The sequence below is a fragment of the Rhinopithecus roxellana genome, chromosome 4 (assembly GCF_007565055.1).
Source record: "Rhinopithecus roxellana isolate Shanxi Qingling chromosome 4, ASM756505v1, whole genome shotgun sequence".
Taxonomy (NCBI): Eukaryota; Metazoa; Chordata; class Mammalia; order Primates; family Cercopithecidae; genus Rhinopithecus; species Rhinopithecus roxellana.
Window position 1 is genome coordinate 41,999,642 of NC_044552.1, and position 24,802 is coordinate 42,024,443.

At 35.8% G+C, this 24,802-nt stretch overlaps 1 protein-coding gene across 2 annotated transcripts in view; it reads left to right on the forward strand.

Annotated features, from left to right (window-relative positions):
- EYS (eyes shut homolog) overlaps window positions 1-24,802 on the forward strand; it is a 1,930,870-nt gene that overhangs the window by 382,338 nt on the left and 1,523,730 nt on the right. The gene's annotated exons all lie outside the window — the stretch shown is intronic.

The window sequence follows — 24,802 nt, forward strand, 5'->3', positions numbered from 1 at the left end:
AACTTCATCAGAGTCTTCTTGGACTTTTTAGTAACTATTCTGACTGGTGTGAAATGGTATCTCATGGTTTTGATTTGCACTTCTCTAATGATTAGTGATGTTGAACATTTTTCATATGCTTGTTGGCCTCATGAATGTAATTTTTCATGATTGGCTAGAGTAGGTCAGTTATTTTAACGTTTTCTGTCTTGCTACATTGCTCTTGTTTGGTTAGAGCAGGCATTTGGGGGTGCGGTGCTATTTTTATCTGAACTCTTGTTGGCAGTTCAAGGTAAAATATTTTTCTAAGCACTTATGATCTGGGATATATAAAGTATAAAGAAAACCCAGTGTGCTCACCAATATGTTATTTCTCGGATCCTGGGATTACTAGCTAGTCTTGCTTCTTCCCTCCAACTTTCAATTTTCTGTTTGTTTTACAAATAATGTCTAGGGTTGTTAGCCATAATTAGCAGAAATACTAGGAAGAAATGCATTTATTACGTTTCAGCCTGGAACCAAATACACCCTCTTAATATATTTTAATAATTTTTATATTTACTACTGTGTTCCAAATATCTCTGATAGTAGATTGGGCAATACATTTTAAAGTAATGCTGGGCTTCCAAAGAAAAAGTAAGAAGCAGATATGTGATGATTGTGATACTCACTTTATAGTTACATTCTATATTATAATTTAACTGTTGCTAATTTGAAGTTATATCTTAATAGTTCAATTTGCATTTTTGTGATTGCTAGTGATATATTGTTTTCCCTAATTTAAGTAATTAATTTTTTCCTCAATAGGACTCAAATCCTCTTATTGAAAAAGTCTCTTTCGGCCGGGCGCGGTGGCTCAAGCCTGTAATCCCAGCACTTTGGGAGGCCGAGACGGGCGGATCACGAGGTCAGGAGTTCGAGACTATCCTGGCTAACACAGTGAAACCCTGTCTCTACTAAAAAATACAAAAAAAGCTAGCCGGGCGAGGTGGCTGGCGCCTGTAGTCCCAGCTACTTGGGAGGCTGAGGCAGGCAGAATGGCGTAAACCCGGGAGGCGGAGCTTGCAGTGAGCTGAGATCCGGCCACTGCACTCCAGCCCGGGCGACAGAGCGAGACTCCGTCTCAAAAAAAAAAAAAAAAAAAAAAAAGAAAAAGTCTCTTTCATTGAAATCTTTCATTGATATCAGTACTCTCCTAGGCCTCATGTGATATTTAAAAACCATCCTTCTCAGTCTTTTTCAGTGGTTCATCTTTTTGTACAAAATATTACATTTAAAGATTTCTTAATTCTTTAGTCTTTTTTAATTTATGCATTATAATCTCTAGCAATCTCTTTTCTGCCCAAGGTGTGATATTACCACCAATACATAATAAACACAAAATTTTATCTCACTGAAGCTCATACCTTAGTATGTAATGTTTCCTTATGTTTTTCAAGTAAATATCATAAATATAATTAAGACTCAACATATTTATAACCAGACGCATGGTTTAGTTTTGTAAACTTGTTCCTCTTAGATATCTCTTGTATTCCTTCCTCTCTCTCAATACACAAATGCCACCCATTCCAGTACTAATCCTATATGTTTTAACCTCTTAAATATTTATTGATTCTACCTACTTATCTGCCCTTCTTTCCATCTCCTTATATCCAGCAGCCATTATCACTCACATGAGCTAATTTAGTCACTTCCTGCTTGCCCCAGACCTCTCTTTTCCTCAGATACTTCTTTTTGTACACTAAAGCCAAATTTTTCCAAAATACAAATCTGATCTTCTGCCTGATTCTCCATTCCATCTCTGGCTTAAAAATCTCCAGTGCTTTTCTATTGCCTTAATATCAAGTGATCAGTCTTTATCATGGCCTGCAGTCTGGGTACAGTCTTACCTCTCAACCTCACCTCAAATGGTCTCACTTTTTCATGATGCCAAACTCCTGAGGGCCTTTTAACATTTGGCTGTTTCTGGTTGGAATGGTCTCTCCACACTGCTTATTCTCTGATCCTACTAATTGCTTTATAATGCCGTGTCATAACTAAATCTTTAGTTCCTCAGAAAAATTAGAGTGAATTTCTCTATTATGGGGTTTCCTGAAACCATATATCTATCCTTTTTTTATTTTTGTCAGTTTTATTTATTTATACGTTGGGGTGATTATTTGCTGGATGTTTACTTATCTGGACTCTTCTATAAGTTTAGAGGTCAGAAGACATTTGAATTGTGTTAATCTGTGTATCTTGAATATCTACACAATGTGTTGCATTCATTTAGTACTCAATATAAAAGTTTGTTGAGTTAAAAAAGAAATAAATTGGCTGGGTGCCGTGGCTCACACCTGTAATCCCAGCACTTTGGAAGGCCGAGGTGGGCACATTGCTTGAACCCAGGACTTTGAGACCAGCCTGACCAATGTGACAAAACTTCATCTCTACAAAAAATACAAAAATTAGCCGGGCGTGATGGTGGGCACATGTTGTCCCGTCTTCTTGGGAGACTGAGGTGGAAGGATCTCCTGAGCCCGAGAGGCACAGGTTGCAGTAAGCTGAGATCATTCCACTGCACTCCAGCCTGGGTGACAGCATGAGATCCTGTCTCAAAAAAGGAAGAAAAATTATAATTGTGTGATTTTTTTTTTTTTTTGGTCTGGTAACATACTGTTTTGATAATATATGTGAGTGCATAGGATTTTTAATTTTCATTATTTATGTTAGAAATTTAGTTTGTAATTTGTTTTTAATGTTTTGTTAGTAAATGGTCTATCACCTAAGATCTGACATATGTATTATAAATATTATTACATATTAAAATATCACATATCTGAAGTGTTTTCAGGGTAGACCTTGCTAGTTTTCTCAGAGTAGCTCAGATATTCCTATTAGAAATAATTCTAACTATAAAAAAGTGATTGTAATATGATTTGTACCATAATCATGACCTACTTCAATTATAAAATATAATTACAATTTACTTATTCCTGCTTGAAAATTTGTTATTTTCAAGAAAGTTTATTCAGATTAAATCATATTTTACTATTAATTTACATTTCCTAATACTTTTATATGTATCCAATTTACACATACCCCTCTATGGCTTACTTATTTTATTCATGAAGAATATGCAAGTTGATCAAAATTTTCTGGTAACGTAGGTACAAATTCTTCAATGTACTTTATGGAATACATTTGACTTATAATTCAAGGAGAAGGCCACATTGACAGGGTTTTTTGGTCTTTATCACTTAATTCTGATATTAATGAATGAATGATTTAGAATCATATACATATTTATTTCTGCCATGAAAGTTAATGTTTCCATTAAATTTACATGTAAAATATTCAAATATAGATTTGCTATATACCATGCTTTACAGAATTTTTAAAAGAAGTTCATGAAGCTTCTCTTGGCCCACTATTTCCAAATAGTTAAATCCACTTTTAGAGTAACTGAGAAATATAGGACAATTTGCACTTGTGAAGCTGCATTCCAGTAAGCATCACAGAGAACTATGTATAATCAAATAAAATCACAGTGAATGGTCACTGCTAACATTCCAGATGAAACATGTCAAACAAAATCACAAATAACAGTTAGTGCCAAAACACCAAATTGAACAGATGGAATCTGATTTTAGATTTTAAAAAAATGAATGAGATTCACTATTTCACTGTTAACTGAAATGATAGTTAACAGACTTGAAAGTGTTTAGTAGAAAACTTTCATGCTAAACCATCTATAAGTAATTTTTAAAATCTATATTTATATCTATTTTAAATCCAGTGAAACTATATTCTTTATAAACTATTAACTTGAAATACAGTCAAGTCATATATTCATAATCATCAGGAATAATACAACATTTAAACTACAGGTCTTCTATCTCAATTACAACCAAGTTTTTGTCTGTTAAATAAGAGGTAGAATGAAAAACAAAAATTCAGTGACATTCACTTTTTTTTCCAATAAAAAGTAACACAACTTCATAAAATGAGTTTGTCTTTGGAAAAGTTAACTTTTTGTTTGAGGATAACATAGGGAATATATCTGACTAAATGTTCTAAGAATTAAAAAGGTGATGTGATTTATTTTACTCTTCCAACCGTTGCAAACAAAACAACCTAAAGCATCTCACCCATAGTTGAAATAGATTTTCTCTATTATTTCCCTAGGAATCAAATCAATTTTCCAAAATAAGACATCAATAGACATTATGAGTCTAAATTACTGAAGTGTGTCGTCACTCACCATTCAACTTCTGTAGCCACTGCTACAGTTCCAACCGAAATCATCTCTATCTGAAATATATATATATATACCATAAATAAATATATATAATATACCATACATATATATATATATATATGTCAGTTTCCAAACTTACAAATCTCCTATCACTTAGTCATATATATAATCACAGACTTTCTCAACAACTTCCCATTTATTCTAGTTCTGGACAACTGCAAGAGTATCCCGAGATCTTGTCCATTATTCTTTTATAACCCCTGATCCAAAATATTATGTATGGGGTACTCTGGCCCCACAATGTAATTTGCCATTCCTAAAATGTATCTCAATTTTAATGATAAATTGATCTTTCCCTCTTTTTTTTTTATTTTAGATTCAGGGGCACACATACAGGTTTGTTATATAGGTAAACTCATGCCATAGAGGTTTCTTTTACAGATCGTCACCCAGGTACTGAGCCGAGTACCCAATAGTTACTTTTTCTGATCCTCTCCCAGTCCCATCCCCCACCCTCAAGGAGACTTTAGTGTCTGTTGTTTCCGTCTTCCTCTTTGTGGCCACGAGTTCTCATCATTTAGCTTCCCCTTATAAGTGAGAACATGTGGTATTTGGTTTTCTGTTCCTGCACTAGTTTGTTAAGAATAATGGCCTCCAGCTGCATCCATGGCCCAGCAAAGGACATGATCTCATTCTTCTTTTATGGCTATCTGGTATTTTATGGTATATATTTTATTTATTCAATCTGTCATTAATGGGTATGTAGGTTGATTCTATGTCCTTGCTATTATGAATAGAGCTGCAATTCATATTTGCATGCATGTCTCTTTATGGTAGTTTGATTTATGTTCCTTTGAAATTGCTGGGTCAAATTATAATTCTGTTTCTAGCTGTTTGAGAAATCACCACACCGCTTTCCACAATGGTTAAACTAATTTACACTTCCACCAACAGTGTATAAGTATTTCCTTTTCTCCACAATTTTTGCCAACATCTGTTGTTTTTTGACTTTTAATAATAGTCATCCTAACTGGTGTAATATGATGTCTCATTGTGGTTTTGATTGGCATTTCTCTAATGATCAGTTATATTAAGATTCTTTTATATGCTCGTTGGCTGCATGTATGCCTTCTTTTGAAAAGTGTGTTCAAACTTTTCCAACCCTTTTAGTGGGGTATTTATTGTTCTTATAAATTTGTTTACGTTCCTTATAGATGCTAGATATTAGACCTTTGTCAGTTGCAGTTTGTAAATATTTTCTCCCATTCTGTAGGTTGTCTGTTTACCCTGTTGATAGTTTCTTTTGCTGTGCGAAAGCTCTTAGGTTTAATTAGATCCCATATGTGTCTTTTTGCTTTTGTTGCGATTGCTTTTGGGTCTTCATCATGAAAAGTTTGCCTGTTTCTGTGTCCAGAATGTTATTGCCTAGGTTGTCTTCCAGGACTTTTAGTTTTAGGTTTTACATTTAAGTCTTTAATCCATCGTGTGTTGATTTATGTATGTGGTGTAAGGAAGGAATCCAGTTTCAATCTTTTGCATATAGCTAGCCAGTTATCCCGGCACAATTATTGAATAGGGAGTCCTTTTCACACTGCTTGTCAGTTTTGTAGAACATCAGGTGATTGTAGGTGTGCAGCCTTATTTCTGATGTGCTCCCTACTCTTTTCCATTGGACTATGTGTCTGTTTCTGTAAGAGTACCATAATGTTTTGTTTACTGTTACCCTGTAGTGTAGTGTGAAACTGGGTAACATGATACCTCCAGCTTTGTTTTTTTTGTTGTTGTTATTTGCTTGCTTGGTTGGTGTTTTTTGTTGTTGTTTGGTTTTTTGTTTGTTTTTGTTTTTGCTTAAGATTGCCTTGGGTATGTGGTCACTTTTGTTGTTGTTTCATATGAATTGTAAAATAGTTTTCTTCTAGATCTGTGAAGAATGTCTTTGGCAATTTTATACAAATAGCATTGAATCTATAAATTGCTTGAAGCAGGATGGCCATTTTAATGATATTGATTCTTCCTACCAATAAGAATGAAATATTTTCTCATTTGTTTCCTCTCTGGTTTCTTTAAGCAGTGTTTTGTAATTCTCATTGTAAACATCTTTCCCTTCCCTGATTAGCTGTATTCCTAAGTATATTATTCTTTTTGATGCAAAAAGAATAGATTTCATTCATGATTTGGCTCTCACCTTGGCTGTTCTTGGTGTATAAAAATGCTGGTGATTTTTATACATTGGTTTTGTATCCTAAAACTTCACTGAGGTTGTTTATTAAGCTGATGGAGCTTTTGGGCTGAGACTATGGGGTTATCTAGATATAGAATTATGTTGACTGCTAACAATGATAGTTTGAATTTCGTTCTTTCTATTTGAATGCTTCTCTTGTCTGATTAAGCTGGTTAGGACTTCCAATACTATGTTTTTTTTTGTTTTTTTTTTGTTGTTGTTGTTGTTTTTTTTTTTTTTTATTATACTTTAAGTTCTAGGGTACATGTGCATAATGTGCAGGTTTGTTACATATGTATACTTATGCCATGTTGGTGTGCTGCACCCATCAACTCGTCAGCACCCATCAATTCATCATTTATATCATGTATAACTCCCCAATGCAATCCCTCCCTCCTCCCCCCTCCCCCCTCCCCATGATAGGCCCCAGTGCGTGATGTTCCCCTTCCCGAGTCCAAGTGATCTCATTGTTCAGTTCCCACCTATGAGTGAGAACATGCGGTGTTTGGTTTTCTGTTCTTGTGATAGTTTGCTAAGAATGATGGTTTCCAGCTGCATCCATGTCCCTACAAAGGACGCAAACTCATCCTTTTTTATGGCTGCATAGTATTCCATGGTGTATATGTGCCACATTTTCTTATCCAGTCTGTCACAGATGGACATTTGGGTTGATTCCAAGTCTTTGCTATTGTGAATAGTGCCACAATAAACATATGTGTGCATGTGTCTTTGTAGTAGACTAATTTATAATCCTTTGGGTATATACCCAGTAGTGGGATGGCTGGGTCATATGGTACATCTAGTTCTAGATCCTTGAGGAATGGCCAAACTGTTTTCCATAATGGTTGAACTAGTTTACAATCCCACCAACAGTGTAAAAGTGTTCCTATTTCTCCACATTCTCTCCAACACCTGTTGTTGCCTGACTTCTTAATGATTGCCATTCTCACTGGTGTGAGATGATATCTCATTGTGATTTTGATTTGCATTTCTCTGATGGCGAGTGATGATGAGCATTTGTTCATGTGTCTGTTGGCTGTATGAATGTCTTCTTTTGAGAAATGTCTGTTCATATCCTTTGCCCACTTTTTGATGGGGTTGTTTGCTTTTTTCTTGTATATTTGTTTGAGTTCTTTGTAGATTCTGGATATTAGCCCTTTGTCAGATGAGTAGGTTGCAAAAATTTTCTCCCATTCTGTAGGTTGCCTGTTCACTCTGATGGTAGTTTCTTTTGCTGTGCAGAAGCTCTTTAGTTTAATTGGATCCCATTTGTCAATTTTGGCTTTTGTTGCTGTTGCTTTTGGTGTTTTAGACATGAAGTCCTTGCCCATGCCTATGTCCTGAATGGTACTACCTAGGTTTTCTTCTAGGGTTTTTATGGTATTAGGTCTAACATTTAAGTCTCTAATCCATCTTGAATTAATCTTCGTATAAGGGGTAAGGAAAGGATCCAGTTTCAGCTTTCTACTTATGGCTAGCCAATTTTCCCAGCACCATTTATTCAATAGGGAATCCTTTCCCCATTTCTTGTTTCTCTCAGGTTTGTCAAAGATCAGATGGCTGTAGATGTGTGGTATTATTTCTGAGGACTCTGTTCTGTTCCATTGGTCTATATCTCTGTTTTGGTACCAGTACCATGCTGTTTTGGTGACTGTAGCCTTGTAGTAGAGTTTGAAGTCAGGTAGCGTGATGCCTCCAGCTTTGTTCTTTTGACTTAGGATTGTCTTGGCAATGCGGGCTCCTTTTTGGTTCCATATGAACTTTAAAGCAGTTTTTTCCAATTCTGTGAAGAAACTCATTGGTAGCTTGATGGGGATGGCATTGAATCCATAAAGAACCTTGGGCACTATGGCCATTTTCACGATATTGATTCTTCCTATCCATGAGCATGGTATGTTCTTCCATTTGTTTGTGTCCTCTTTGATTTCACTGAGCAGTAGTTTGTAGTTCTCCTTGAAGAGGTCCTTTACATCCCTTGTAAGCTGGATTCCTAGGTATTTTATTCTCTTTGAAGCAATTGTGAATGGAAGTTCATTCCTGATTTGGCTCTCTGCTTGTCTGTTACTGGTGTATAAGAATGCTTGTGATTTTTGCACATTAATTTTGTATCCTGAGACTTTGCTGAAGTTGCTTATCAGCTTAAGGAGATTTTGGGCTGAGACAATGGGGTTTTCTAAATATACAATCATGTCATCTGCAAACAGGGACAATTTGACTTCTTCTTTTCCTAACTGGATACCCTTGATTTCTTTCTCTTGCCTGATTGCCCTAGCCAGAACTTCCAAGACTATGTTGAATAGGAGTGGTGAGAGAGGGCATCCCTGTCTTGTGCCAGTTTTCAAAGGGAATTTGTCCAGTTTTTGCCCATTCAGAATGATATTAACTGTGGGTTTGTCATAAATAGCTCTTATTATTTTGAGGTACGTTCAATCAATACCGAATTTATTGAGTGTTTTTAGCATGAAGGGCTGTTGAATTTTGTCAAAAGCCTTTTCTGCATCTATTGAGATAATCATGTGGTTCTTGTCTTTGGTTCTGTTTATATGCTGGATTACGTTTATTGATTTGCGAATGTTGAACCAGCCTTGCATCCCAGGGATGAAGCCCACTTGATCATGGTGGATAAGCTTTTTGATGTGCTGCTGAATCCTGTTTGCCAGTATTTTATTGAGAATTTTTGCATCGATGTTCATCAGGGATATTGGTCTAAAATTCTCTTTTTTGTTGTGTCTCTGCCAGGCTTTGGTATCAGGATGATGTTGGCCTCATAAAATGAGTTAGGGAGGATTCCCTCTTTTTCTATTGATTGGAATAGTTTCGGAAGGAATGGTACCAGCTCCTCCTTGTACCTCTGGTAGAATTCAGCTGTGAATCCATCTGGTCCTGGACTTTTTTTGGTGGGTAGGCTATTAATTGTTGCCTCAATTTCAGAGCCTGCTATTGGTCTATTCAGGGATTGAACTTCTTCCTGGTTTAGTCTTGGGAGAGTGTAAGTGTCCAGGAAATTATCCATTTCTTCTAGATTTTCTGGTCGATTTGCGTAGAGGCGTTTATAGTATTCTCTGATGGTTGTTTGTATTTCTGTGGGGTCGGTGGTGATATCCCCTTTATCATTTTTTATTGCGTCTATTTGATTCATCTCTCTTTTCTTCTTTGTTTGTCTTGCTAGCAGTCTGTCAATTTTGTTGATCTTTTCAAAAAACCAACTCCTGGATTCATTGATTTTTTGGAGGGTTTTTTGTGTCTGTATCTCCTTCAGTTCTGCTCTGATCTTAGTTATTTCTTGCCTTCTGCTAGCTTTTGAATGTGTTTGCTCTTGCCTCTCTAGTTCTTTTAATTGTGATGTTAGAGTGTCCATTTTAGATCTTTCCTGCTTTCTCTTGTGGGCATTTAGTGCTATAAATTTCCCTCTACGCACTGCTTTCAATGTGTCCCAGAGATTCTGGTATGTTGTATCTTTGTTCTCATTGGTTTCAAAGAACATCTTTATTTCTGCTTTCATTTCGTTATGTACCCAGTAGTCATTCAGGAGCAGGTTGTTCAGTTTCCATGTAGTTGAGCGATTTTGATTGAGTTTCTTAGTCCTGAGTTCTAGTTTGATTGCACTGTGGTTTGAGAGACAGTTTGTTATAATTTCTGTTCTTTTACATTTGCTGAGGAGTGCTTTACTTCCAATTATGTGGTCAATTTTGGAATAAGTGTGATGTGGTGCTATGAAGAATGTGTATTCTCTTGATTTGGGGTGGAGAGTTCTATAGATGTCTATTAGGTCTGCTTGGTGCAGAGATGAGTTCAATTCCTGGATATCCTTGTTACCTTTCTGTCTCGTTGATCTGTCTAATGTTGACAGTGGAGTGTGGAAGTCTCCCATTATTATTGTATGGGAGTCTAAGTCTCTTTGTAAGTCTCTAAGGACTTGCTTTATGAATCTGGGTGCTCCTGTATTGGGTGCATATATATTTAGGAGAGTTAGCTCTTCCTGTTGAATTGATCCCTTTACCATTATGTAATGGCCTTCTTTGTCTCTTTTGATCTTTGATGGTTTAAAGTCTGTTTTATCAGAGACTAGGATTGCAACCCCTGCTTTTTTTTGTTCTCCATTTGCTTGGTAGATCTTCCTCCATCCCTTTATTTTGAGCCTATGTATGTCTCTGCCTGTGAGATGGGTCTCCTGAATACAGCAGACTGATGGGTCTTGACTCTTTATCCAGTTTGCCAGTCTGTGTCTTTTAATTGGAGCATTTAGTCCATTTACATTTAAGGTTAATATTGTTATGTGTGAACTTGATCCTGCCATGATGATATTAACTGGTTATTTTGCTCGTTAGTTGATGCAGTTTCTTCCTAGCCTCGATGTTCTTTACATTTTGGCATGTTTTTGCAATGGCTGGTAGCGGTTGTTCCTTTCCATGTTTAGGGCTTCCTTCAGGGTCTCTTGTAAGGCCGGCCTCATGGTGACAAATCTCTAAGCATTTGCTTATCTGTAAAGGATTTTATTTCTCCTTCACTTATGAAACTTAGTTTGGTTGGATATGAAATTCTGGGTTTAAAATTCTTTTCTTTAAGAACGTTGAATATTGGCCCCCACTCTCTTCTGGCTTGTAGAGTTTCTGCCGAGAGATCTGCTGTTAGTCTGATGGGCTTCCCTTTGTGGGTAACCCGACCTTTCTCTCTGGCTGCCCTTAAGATTTTTTCCTTCATTTCAACTTTGGTGAATCTGGCAATTATGTGTCTTGGAGTTGCTCTTCTGGAGGAGTATCTTTGTGGCGTTCTCTGTATTTCCTGAATTTGAATGTTGGCCTGCCCTACTAGGTTGGGGAAGTTCTCCTGGATGATATCCTGAAGAGTGTTTTCCAACTTGGTTCCATTTTCCCCCTCACTTTCAGGCACCCCAATCAGACGTAGATTTGGTCAGTTTACATAATCCCATACTTCTTGCAGGCTTTGTTCATTTCTTTTTCTTCTTTTTTCTTTTGGTTTCTCTTCTCGCTTCCTTTCATTCATTTGATCCTCAATTGCTGATACTCTTTCTTCCAGTTGATCGAGTCGGTTACTGAAGCTTGTGCATTTGTCACGTATTTCTCATTTCATGGTTTTCATCTCTGTCATTTCGTTTATGATCTTCTCTGCATTAATTAGTCTAGCTGTCAATTTTTCCACTCTTTTTTCAAGATTTTTAGTTTCTTTGCGCTGGGTACATAATTCCTCCTTTAGCTCTGAGAAGTTTGATGGACTGAAGCCTTCTTCTCTCATCTCGTCAAAGTCATTCTCTGACCAGCTTTGATCCATTGCTGGCAATGGGCTGCGCTCCTTTGCAGGGGGAGATGCACTCTTATTTTTTGAATTTCCAGCTTTTCTGCCCTGCTTCTTCCCCATCTTTGTGGTTTTATCTGCCTCTGGTCTTTGATGATGGTGACGTACTGATGGGGTTTTGGTATAGGTGTCCTTCCTGTTTGATAGTTTTCCTTCTGACAGTCAGAAGGACTGTCTGTTCGTCTGTTGGAGATTGTTTGAGGTCGACTCCAGACCCTGTTTGCCTGGGTATCAGCAGCAGAGGTTGCTGAAGATAGAATATTGCTGAACAGCGTGTGTACCTGTCTGATTCTTCCTTTGGAAGTTTCCTCTCAGGGGTGTACTCCACCCTGTGAGGTGTGGGGTGTCAGACTGCCCCTAGTGGGGGATGTCTCCCAGCTAGGCTACTCAGGGGTCAGGGACCCACCTGAGCAGGCAGTCTGTCCGTTTTCAGATCTCAACCTCCCTGTTGGGAGATCCATGGCTCTCCCCAAAGCTGTCAGACAGAGTTGTTCGCGTCTGCACCAGCCCCTGCTGCTTCCCCTGTTGGTCTTCAGCTGTGCGCTGTCCCCAGAGGTGGAGACTACAGAGACAGGCAGGCTTCCTTGAGCTGCTGTGAGCTCCACCCAGTTCTAGCTTCCCAGCGGCTTTGTTTACCTACTTAAGCCTGAGCAATGGCGGGCGCCCCTCCCCAGCCTCTCTGCTGCCTTGCGGATAGATTGCCGCAGACTTGCGGATAGATAACACAGACTGCTGTGTTAGCAGTGAGGGAGGCTCTGTGGGCGTGGGACCCTCCCGGCCAGGTGTGGGATATATTCTTCTGGTGTGCCTGTCTGCTTAAAGCGCAGTATTGGGGTGGGAGTTACCCGATTTTCCAGGTGTTGTGTGTTTCAGTTCCCCTGGCTAGGAAAACGGATTCCCTTCCCCCTTGCTCTTCCAGGTGAGGTGATGCCTCGCCCTGCTTCAGCTCTCGCTGGTCAGGCTGCAGCAGCTGACCAGCACCGATTGTCCGGCACTCCCTAGTGAGATGACCCCAGTACCTCAGCTGAAAATGCAGAAATCACCGGTCTTCTGTGTCGCTCGCGCTGGGAGTTGGAGACTGGAGCTGTTCCTATTCGGCCATCTTGCTCCGCCCCCCCTATGTTGTTAATAGAAGCGGTAAGAGATGGCATCCTTGTCTCATGCCTGTTTTCAAGGGGAATGCTTACAGCTTTTCTCCGTTTAGTAAGATGCTGGCTGTGGCTTTGTCATAGATGACTCATTATTTTGAAGTATGTTCCTTCAATACCTAGTTTGTTGAGAGTTTTTAACATGAAGAGATTTTGAATTTTATTGAAAGCTTTTTCTGCATCTATTGAGATAATCACATGGGGTTTGCCTTTATTTCTGTGTGTATTATTAATCGCATTTATTAATTTACATGTGGTGAACCAACTTTGCATCCCAGAGATGAAGCCTACTTGATTATGGTGGATTATCTTTTTGATATGCTGCTGGATTTCATTTGCAAATATTTTGTTGAGGGGTTTTGCATCAATGTTCATCAAGGATATTGTCCTAAAGTTTTTTTTGTTGTTGTGCCTCTGCCAGGTTTTGGTATCAGAATGATGCTGACCTCATAGAATGAGTTAGGAAGGAGTCCCTCCTCCTCAATATTTTGAATAGTTTCAGTAGGAATCAGCTCTTTCTTATACATATGGTAGAATTTGGCTGTAAATCCATCTGGCACTGGATTTTTTTGGTTGATAGGGTATTTATTACTGATTGAATTTCAGAGCTCATTATTGATCTGTTCAGTGAATCAACTTCTTCCTAGTTCAGTCTTGGGGTACTGTGTGTGTCCAGGAATCTATCCATCTATTCTAAGTTTTCCAGTTTGTGTGCATAGAGGTGTTCATAGTAGTCTCTGAGAGTTATTTTTATTTTTGTGGAGTCAGTGGTAACATCTCCTTTTTCATTTAAGTGTATTTATTTGGATCTTCTCTCTTTTCTTTATTAGTCTACTAGCAGCTTCTCTATCATATTAACTTTTTCAAAAAACCAACTCGTGGATTTGTTGATCTTTTGAGTGTTGTTTTATGACTCCATTTCCTTCAGTTCAGTTCTGATTTTGGTTATTTCTTATATTTTGCTTGCTTTGGGGTTGGTTTGTTCTTGCTTCTCTAATTCTTTCAGTTGCGATGTTAGATAGTTACTTTGAGATCTAACATTTTGATGCTGGCACTTAGTGCTGTACATTTCCCTCACTACCTCTTAGCTATGTAACAGAGATTCTGATATGTTGTATCTTTGTTCTCATTAGTTTCAAAGAACTTTGTGATTTCTGCCTTAATTTCATTATTTATTCAAAAGTCATTCAGTAGTATGTTGTTTAATTTTCATGTGATTGCATAGTCTTGAGTGATTTTTTTAAAATGAAGGTTTCATTTTTTATTGTGCTGTGGTCTGAGATTGTGTTTGGTATGATTTCAGTTCTTTTGCATTTGCTGATGATTGCTTTATATCTGATTATGTGGTCAATTTTAGAGCATGTGCCATGTGGCAATGAGAAGAATGTATATTCTGCTGTTTCTGGCTTTCCCCCTTACTTACTTTATAGTTTTATTGACTTATCTAAGCTCAAGGGAAATTACTACTTCATTCTCAAATAAAACTAACTTCTCCTCATCACACACACAAAAAGGTAACTAAGAGAGATGATTAACATGTTAATTAGCTTGATTGTATTAATCATTTATTGGGTATATGTATGCCAAAACATCATGTTGTACTCCAAATATATATATATATATAAAGTTTATATGTATATATAATTTATTAAAAAAAGAAATAAATTTCTCTTTCATCATTTATATCCCAAATAGTTTATTTCTGTCAATGTATTTTTTCTTTTTCATTCAGTTAGTTAATTGGATTTTTACCACTTACAATAAACAGTTTTTTTTTTAGCATATTTTAAAACTATTTTTAAACACAACTAGTTTTTTTTTGAGTCTTTATGAACATATATATATATATTTTAACTTTAGTTTCAGGATCCTTGTGCCATTTGTTCCATAGGTAAGCTTGTGTCATAGGGGTTTGTTGTACAGACTATTTCATCGCCTAGGTATTAAACTTAGTACCAAATAGTCATTTTCCTGATCTCTCTTCTCCCAACCTCTACCCTCTGACAGGCCCCAGTGTGTGTTGTTCCTCTCTATATGTCCATCTGTTCTCATTATTTAGCTTCCACTTATAAGTGACAATATGCAGTATTTGGTTTTCTGTTCCTGTGTTACTTTGCTAAGGATAATGGCCTCCAGTGACATCCAAGTCCCTACAAAGGACACAATCTTGTTTTCTTTTTTATGACTGCATAGTATTCCCTGGTGTGATTTTCTTAATTGCAGTCAGTTGTCTTACAACTTCAAAAACTACCTTCCCATTGTCGTAAAATATTTCAAATATGTATGAGAAAGGCAAGCTAATGTTTATTCCTAATTTTATTTCATGAATGTAACTTTTTAAAAACATTTATTTTAGAATCAGAGAGTACATGTGCAGATTTGTTACATAAATATATTGTATATTTCTAAGGTTTGGAGTTTGAATGAGTCTGTCAGCAAGGTACTGAGCATAATACTCAAGAGGTAGTTTTTCAGCCCTTGCCCTCTTCCCGTTCCCTCCTCTACTAGGCTCTAGTGTCTATTTTTCCTATTTTTATCTCTATGTATACTTAATGTTTAACTCCTACTTTTAAGTGAGAGCATGTGGTATTTGGTTTTCTGTTTCTTCATTACTTCATTTAGTATAATGGCTTCCAGCTGCATCCATGTTGCTGCAAATGACATGATTTTGTTCTTTTTATGGCTATATAAGATTCTATGATGTATATGTACCACATTTTATTTATCCAATCCACTGTTGATTAGTGGATTAATTTCCAAGATGGATTAATTTCATGGCTTTAATATTGTGAATTACACTACAGAGAACATACAGGTGCGTGTGTCTTTTTGGCAGAATGATTTATTTTCCTTTGAGTATATATCCAGTATTGGGACAGTTGGGTCAAATGTTAGTTCAATTCTTAGTTCCTTGAGGAATCTTCAAACTGCCCCTCCTGTGACTAATTTACATTCCCACCAACAGCGTAAAAGTGTTTTCTTTCCTCTGCAGCCTCAGAGGTACCTGTTATTTTATCACTTTGTGATTATAGCTATACTGACTGGTGTGAAACGTTATTGCATTGTGTTTTGATATGCATTTCTCTCATGATTAGCGATGAGCATTTTTTTATGTTTGTTGGCTACTAGCCTGTCTTGTTTTAAGAAATGTCTACTCATGTCCCTTGCCCATTTTTAATGGGGTTATTTGATTTTTGTCTTTTGTTTTGTTCAAATTTCTTATAGATTCTGGATATTAGACCTTCATTAAATGCATAGCTTGCAAATATTTTCTCCTATTCTGTAGGTTGTCTGTTTATTCTATTGAGAATTTCTCTCGCTGTGTAGGACTACCTTAGTTTAACTAGGTTTCTCTTGTCAATTTTTGTTGTTGCAGTTGCTTCTAAGGATGTAGCCATAAATACTTTACCAAGAGCAGTATTGAGAAAGATATTTCCTAGGTTTCCTTCTAGGATATTTATAGTTTGAGGTCTTCCATTTAAGTCTTTATTTAATCCATCTTGAATCCATATTTGTATATGGTGATGGGTAGGGGGTTCAACTTCACTCTTCTGCATACGGAAAGCCAGTTATCTCTGCACCCACCATTTATGGAATAGGAAGTCTTCTCCTCATTGATTATTTCTGTGAAAGTTGTCAAAGATGAAGTGTTTGTAGGTGTGTGACTTAATCTGGTCTCTTTATTCTGTTCCATTGGTCTATGTGTCTATTGCTGTGCCAGTTCCGTGCTGTTTTAATTACTGCAGCCTTGTAGCATAGTCTGAGGTTGGGTAATGTGAAATTTCCAGCATTGTTCTTTTTGCTTAGGATTGCTTGGGCTATTCAGGCTCTTTTTTGTTCCATATGAATTTTAGAATAGTTTCTTCTAATTCTGTGAAAAATAAAGTTGTTAGTATGGCAGAAATAACGCTGAATCTGTACATTGCTTTGGGAAGTTCAGCCATCTTAATAATATTGATTCTTTTGATCCATAAGCATGGGATGTTTTTCCACTTATTTGTGTAATCTCTCAGGAATATTTTGTAGTTCTCCTTGAAGAGCTCTTTCTCCTCCTTGGTTAGCTGTATTCCTGCTTATTTTATTATTTTTGGCTAATGTAGATAGAATTGCATTCTTGATTTGACTCAGCTTAAACTTTATTTGTGTATGGAAATGCTACAGATTTTTGTACACTGATTTTGGACTGTGAAACTTTACTGAAGTTGTTTATCAGTTCTAGGAGTTTTTTTTGCAGAGTCTTTAGGGTTATCTAGGTATAAAATCATATTGTCAGTGACGAACGATAGTTCGAGCTCTTTTCTTATTGTGATGCCTTTTATTAACTTCACTTCCCTGATCTAGCTAGGACTTTCAATACTATGTTGAATAGTAGTGACAATGGTTATCTTTGGTTTTGCTTCTCAATCTCTCCCTTATCCTTTCTGTTAATATTTATTTTAGATTACTCTGTAAATAAAATTTTGAATACTTTTCTTCTTCCTACCTTGATCAGATATGGTAAAGATTAAGCTGCTGTAAAAATTAGACCCCAAAATGTAATGATTTGGGTGAGGTAAACATTTATTCATCTCTTAATAGTTTATCCATGGGAAGTTCTTGCTGGAAGGCCAGATTTACTTACCAAAAAGTCATTCAGAAAGACAATTGCTTACATTTTGGAATCTTTCATCATGTAAGTTGTTATTACTGTTTGTATGGTTAAAACTAGATATCTGATATGTCTGCGTTTTTGCTTATAGGAAGATACAATAGAGAAACTACTGCACAAATAATTTATTTTTCACCAATGAGAGGAAAGTTGCACACACATTTTTTTTCTGCACATATTTAATATATAAGGTCTTAGCTCATCATCCTGGCTCTTCATCTGGGAGATGGTATGCCTAAGAAAATGAGGAAATGGATACTGATGGGACCACTGTTATTCTCTCACACACCTCATTAAAAGTCTGCCTAAACATGTGTTCAATGCTTGCCTGAAAATGTTTCATTTTATATATTTACACATGATATAATTCAGCCTTATTATTAGATATATAGGCTTCCTGTTTCCGGACAATAACACAGCTACAGTAAATTCTTTTGCCATTAATATGTTTCTGTACTTTTTGTTAATTAATCAGCATAATTTTTTTCAAGGTGAAATTATTGTATTAAAATGTTCAAACACTATTGGATTCTCTACACGTTGTAACTTTTCAATCTCAGAAAGTCATGTAAGTTTATATCTTATGTGTATTCATGTTTCTACAGAAATTTCACATGGTTAGACTGCACTTATTAGTTAAAACACAACTTCCTTCAGTATATAGTTGGGAGATAATTCTCCATCAGTCTCAGGTTTCTGAATATCTTATAAGCAGAAACACTTAACTTCTTTTCCTGACTACATTATCAAGGATACTTGTACATTAAACAGCCTTGGAAAACAGAAATACTGTCCCACAAAAGCACAAGTTAAGTTCGCCTGTAGCCTTAAAGTACAGGGATGGTGTATTCTTTTAGAGCAAGAGAGCAAAGGACAGACATGTATACTGTGCAGTATAGTAAAGAAAATGTGTCTCTCAAAGTGAAATGGCAGACAGTTTTAATGCTCATTATAGGTGATTTCATTCTCTATTCTCAGAGTTCCTCTGTTATGCTACAAGTACGAATCATTCTTATTTTATAAGAAATATACATAATTTCATTTTTTGAATTTTGCTTCTTTGAACATCTAATTTTCTCTGGCTGCTTCTTGCCCTTTTTATAGGATATTGTGAACATATAAAATGCATTATTATATAAAAAAGTTACAATATTATTATACATGTCAATACAAAAATAGGTATGCAGAGAATATACATTTATAAAACATAATATTTTGGAATTCTGAATGAAGAATATATTCTCATTGCTTTTCTAAGGTCATTTGCTGAACTAGACCATCTATTTATTGTTTATGACTCTCTGGCCCTCACTGCATGAGAGTATAGTAAACTTAATGTGTTGATAAAAATTTTACCTTGCTCATTCTGAGGGATTTAAAAACGTGGTGCCTAATTTATAAATAATTAGACAATACATGTTATTAATCATGGTGTTATATAATTACCACCACCAGTGTATATTTTCAGATAGAAAACGGTAAAATCATTTAGTGTTCTTCAGTTTATAATTATGGTTAGATTAAAACCATTGCAAATGTTTACTGTGCTGATAAGCTTCTGTTTTCTGTAGTTTGTTTATTGTATTTTGGGGGTTGTATTTAAAATTTAACAATTGCTTTGCAGGCTAGTTCTTTCTTTGCTGAAAATACATAAATGTCAGAAAATGTTATGTTGATTAAAGGTGGATGTTGTGTAAAGTCTTAATTTTATTTTTATATGTAGATAAATATGTGCATTATTTCTAGGAATTCAAATACTCTTCCCTACTAGGTGTAAGGGAAATTACAGTGTAAAATTCATAAAAATGTGTTGGTTTATTTAGTTTCTTTTTTTAGTGTTTTTCTTCTAACTGAAGGACTTAAGTAGTGTACAACTATGTTGATTAGAATTATCACATTTTCACACACAACAAAACCTAGTTATATTTTGGTGATTCTAGAGTTAAGATTGCTGATATAAAGAAGAATTTTGAGACAGTTTTCATTGTCGCACACTTCCCCTGGCACAGTGTTCCTTTTTCTATCGATTGCCAAGACCAGGTGCATTGCTAATAGCCTCCGATCAGGGTTCTCCAGAGTGATGGATCACAATTCACAGTCTTACCACAATCCAAAAGAGCCTCAGGACAACAGCTTTCAGCAGGGTGCCACCTGTTAGCTGAGAGGTGTGAGTTGAGAGGATCCAATCCAGCTACTAGCAGGGGCTTTCTGAGCACCATCCCCCTGGCTTTTTGGAATGCCAGGACTTTTTCATCAGTTGACATGTTGGGCTGCATGAGTTGGAGAGAAAACTTGGCACAATAAGTGGCAGCTTCCTGCTCTAAAATATTTTGAGGCTCCAGAATACATTCATTACTAACTAGTATTCCTATACTTAGCTGACTGCATAAGAATCCTGAAGGGGTGCTTCTTTAAAAATCATTATTTGTGTGCCCTACAGCAAACTTATCTGTGGGGTAGGCTCAGAATTCTGTGTTTTAATAATGCCTTTTGCCTCTTGTGTTGCTGATGTGGTCAGGCAGGTGCTTGCCTATTAACTGGCACTTAAAAACTATACGCAACAAAGAATTAGATGTGATGGAAAATTTAAGCAGCCTATTTAGGATCAATCTCTAAATCAAGCTGGAAAGCAGAAATTTGTCAAATTTAGAGTTATCCTTGGCATAAGAAGTCATGATGACATTTCTATTTATTATGGTTGCTAATATTTCTCAAGTTTTACTTGATTTGTTCTGAGATAGAAGTAAAATTGAGCACATTCCTGTGCTGAAGTCTTATTGCCATTGAAGATACAAAGGTTTAAGCCATAAAGAAGAGTAGGAGAATAATACACAAGGTAAAGCAAGAATTCAAATGAAAGATTTGATAAGTTTATCCAACAAATGGGTATAAAAGGTAAAATGTTCATGCCCCAAATCTGTAAAAACAACAAACAAACAAACAAAAAAAGTGACTTGGTGTCTCACTAGAGTGTCCAATTCACAAACTTGCAGAAGGTCTAGAAATCTATGCTTTGTACTCTTACTGTGTACTTCTTATGCATACATGATTTATAAAACCATTGTATACAACCAGCAAATGCAGGCTAGATTCCTACTCACAATTTGGTTCAGATGTAGAGACTGGTAGAGCCACACATACACCAAGAAGGCACAAAAAGTTGTATTACTCACATAATGGGGCTTTTCTGAGGAGAGGAAGTCAGGTCTCCTAAACTAGCCCAAAAGCAAGGAAAGGAGATTGTCTTTGAATCCTTATTGTTAGGAGGTGGGGCCAGAATGGGAAGGGGCTTACATGGTTTGAACTTCTCACCTGTGCCAAAGTAGGAAGCACACAGACTTTCTTATCCACGTTTTATAGATGTAGGGGAGTAGGAGAGCAAGGAGGAGTGAGATGTAGAAGCTGTAAGCCATCAAACATCAAAAATTTTAGTCAGATTCTTTATTACAATAGCATTAATCTATAATAAATGCAATTCAAAATAGAAATAATAGACATATATTATCGAAAGAACATTGGTAACATTGAAATAGAACTGCATAATTAATGAGATTAAAAATTTCTGTCATGAATACCTTCATCATAATACCCATTATTGTTCTAGGCAACGTATACAAAATTCTAAACAACTACAAACGTGCAGCATGGGACAAAGGAATTAATGAGGAAGTGACAACATTAAGTTACTTGAGATAGGGGGGTTAGCAACTGGTTTCATTGAGACTATATAGATGAATTGTCTACACTGAACAATCCTAATGACACTGACCTTGCTTCATGTTTGTAAATAAAATGTACAACGTTATTTTATCTCGAATAACTGAAAGGGAAAAGGAAGTTGAATTAAGCCACCAACGGTATGTTTAACAGTGACACTTTTGGAACATTTTCCATTATTTTAAAGTCTAGATTAATGTGTTGCAGGAAATACTATGGCCTTTCTGCCCCTTAGGCTTTGCCACAACTTAGACAAATGACCCTTCCTAGTTGTTCAAAGTGTTAAAGCTTTCCTGCTACTAGCAGTGAAGAAGGATGGATTCACTGAGATTTTAACAGATTGACAACATCTTATCTTAGTGGTGCACACATGCTTCAAGAAGGCAGAAAAGGCAATTTCCCCTCCACTGTGACTATTTATTTGCTTTTTAATTGGCTTGGACTAGTTTTGTACAAGAAACCATTAAATCATAGTTGAATACAAAAGAGGTGTGTGATGGGGGAGAGCATCTGTGTTGGTAATTTCTAAGTAAATAAATTACACCTATTCAAACACTTCACAGAGCATTTACATGAACAATTAAGTTCTCGGTCAGTGCTAGTTTCTGGAGATGTACAAGATTTGTGTAATTCCGATTAACAAGCATGTTCTTAAATGAAAATAACTCTTAGCATTTAGCTATTAATGTAACTGTCACTATAAGTTAATGCAGATTGATGTAGTCAAGAGAAGTAATGCATATATTGTTCATTAGACATGGAGATGTTTAAGTTGTAATAGAATTACAGAACCTCAAATAAAAACTCCATTTTTTCCAGCGAATTATATTTTATAATTTGTGAATTATGTATAAAAATTAAGCATGCACATTGTCTTTTGAGACAAATTTCTGAAGACTATTGAGTTCAAATCACATTCTCGCTTCAGTATACCATTGACATTTAATGCAATAAATTTATTCATCTGGAAATGATTGAAATTTTATCAATGTGACATAAAACGAACATCAAGCTCAATGATAAATTATTATTTGTATCCATGTGTAGGTGGTCTACAAAGTCCCTTTTACTTCCAATTTTTTTTTTACATTTATTTATTTTTGTGACAGTGTCTCACTTTGTAACTGAGGCTGGAGTGCAGTGGTACAATCTAGGCTGACTGCAGCCTCGACTCCTAGGCTCAAAGCATCCGCCTACCTCAGCCTCCCAAGTAGCTGGGACCACAGGTGCATGCCACAATGCCCTGCCAATTTTTGTCTGTTTTGTAGAGATGAGATTTTGCCATATTGCCCAGACTGATCTTGAACTCCTGAGCTCAAGGGATCTGCTTACCTTGGCCTCCCAAAGTACTGGGATTACAGGTGTGAGTCACTGCACCTGGCTTGCTTTAAATGTTAATTATGAACATCCTTGTGATAAAGTGAATGTTTTCACCATTTTGGAATTTAGGGAAATTCTTGGCCAAATATGATAAACTTTTCTCTTTGCCAGACTAAAATGGCGTGTGTGTGGGTGGGGTGGGTGGGGGGGGGGGGGTGAGGGGGTGCTTTTAAGTCAACTGGTGAAAGATTAAGAAAGCCAAGAAATAGCCACCAATTGGAAGTTTTTCGTCAAAGCTGTTTTCACTTTTGAACAAGACATAACATTAAATAATAAATATATATTAGCTGCTCTGGTTTGTCAACCTTCTGCTCTTATATTGTTTCCTTCCTCAACTGCAATTATTTCATAGGTTTGAGCAGTGAATTCCTATCACAAACTGTCTTAGAAGGTCAAGCTGTGTTCAAAGGACCTTTTATTTCTTTGCTTTCCCGGTGGAAGGGGAAGTTCCCTTATATGTTTGTCCATATATCCAACTTAATTCAATTAATTATATTTAATTACAACTTTTTCTCATTTATGGCAATGTGAGGTGACTTCCTCTATTTTCTAATAAGGTATATCAACAGCAAAAAACTAACACAAAGTAAAACATAATTGTATTACAGAATACATTATGCTTTCATTCTTTCTCTTTTGTAATTTATTTTTAAATATCTCTTTAGAAAAATAATAGCTCAAGCTTTGCATTAGGATACAACATTAGGGTGAATGAATTTTTTTAATGTTTGTACATTCATTTTGTCCCCTGTGGAAGAAAGGATGTTTACCTAGCAATTAGTCAAGAAATCTCTTTGGAATTTAAAATCACAGTCGCTCAAGTTTCCCTTTATTTATATGAGCTTTATATTTAAGTTAAATAGACATGGCATAGCTGCAAGTACTCATAAACATCATTTTTATCTGTATTTATTTTTTTAGAAATAACAACTAATTGTGTCTTCATATTAATATGTGCTCATAATGTCTATGTTCAAATATTACTCAATAAATAGATAGATGCATATCTATGCCAGGCACTGAACTCAACACATTATTGCAGTATTTCTCACATAATCATTGTTAAATTTTCAAACAGGTTATTCTCATTTTATTTCTAAAATTGATATTTAAAGATTTTAGATGATTTACTCAGATTTAAGAGTGAAAAGGAAAAAGAGTTTTAGTTTGTGGAAACGACTCAAAAGTTATATTTTTTCTCACTTTTTATAACTTTAATAAATGTTTATATAATCCACATTTTATAATTTCAAATTATGGAATCAAAAGACAATTCAGTGGTGTGTGAAAACTGAAACTAACATAATTTCCTATCTCTTTGATAAACATCAATGGGACCACACTTTTTTTTTCCTATGATAAACAGTACGAATTTCAAAAAATAAGATAGTTACCTGTTTTGCTGAGATAAGACTGCAAATTAACTAATATAAGTTACCTTTCAAGACTATCAAATTTTCTTATTGACACTCTGTTCATAACTTTCACCTTATTATGTGTACCAATCCAGTGCATAAGCCCAATTAGGTCCCTGTCTCTGAAGACCTGTCTGAATTATAAACATTGTTAGGAAAAAAAAAAAAAAAAAAAAAAAAGTGGGGTGATATGTATGAACGGTTTCTTCTAGTGTGGCAAATACCCTTGTTATATTGTGAAAGCCAAGTTATTCTGGACTAAGTTTGAAAACCCGCTTTTTTAGTATATTCATTTCTGTGCATATGTTACTCTGTACTGTATTTAACATTTTACTTGTTAAAACAATTGTTGGGGATTCTGATATTTTAATATCTGTCCCAATTCAAGATTCAATATAAGACATCTTCCATTATACCTCATATGAAAGCTTATTTTACAAATTACTTAAAAGACATAGGTGGCTATTTTCTCTTAAGAATGTTTATAATGGGTTCAGTCATTTTAAATATATGAGTCATTTTAAATATATTAGGCATAAGGCATTTATGACTTTTTTTCCAAATTTGATTTTAGTGTTCTTCTTCTTTTCATTTTTTTAGATTGAAAACAAAAAATAAATTAGCTATATAAAACAAACAGGAAGACTAATAATAAAAAACGAGTAAAGGTTAGACTAAGCAGAAAATGAAAATAACCTAAGTAAATTGTGTTCTGCTTTAAATTTTACCTAGGGGCTCTGA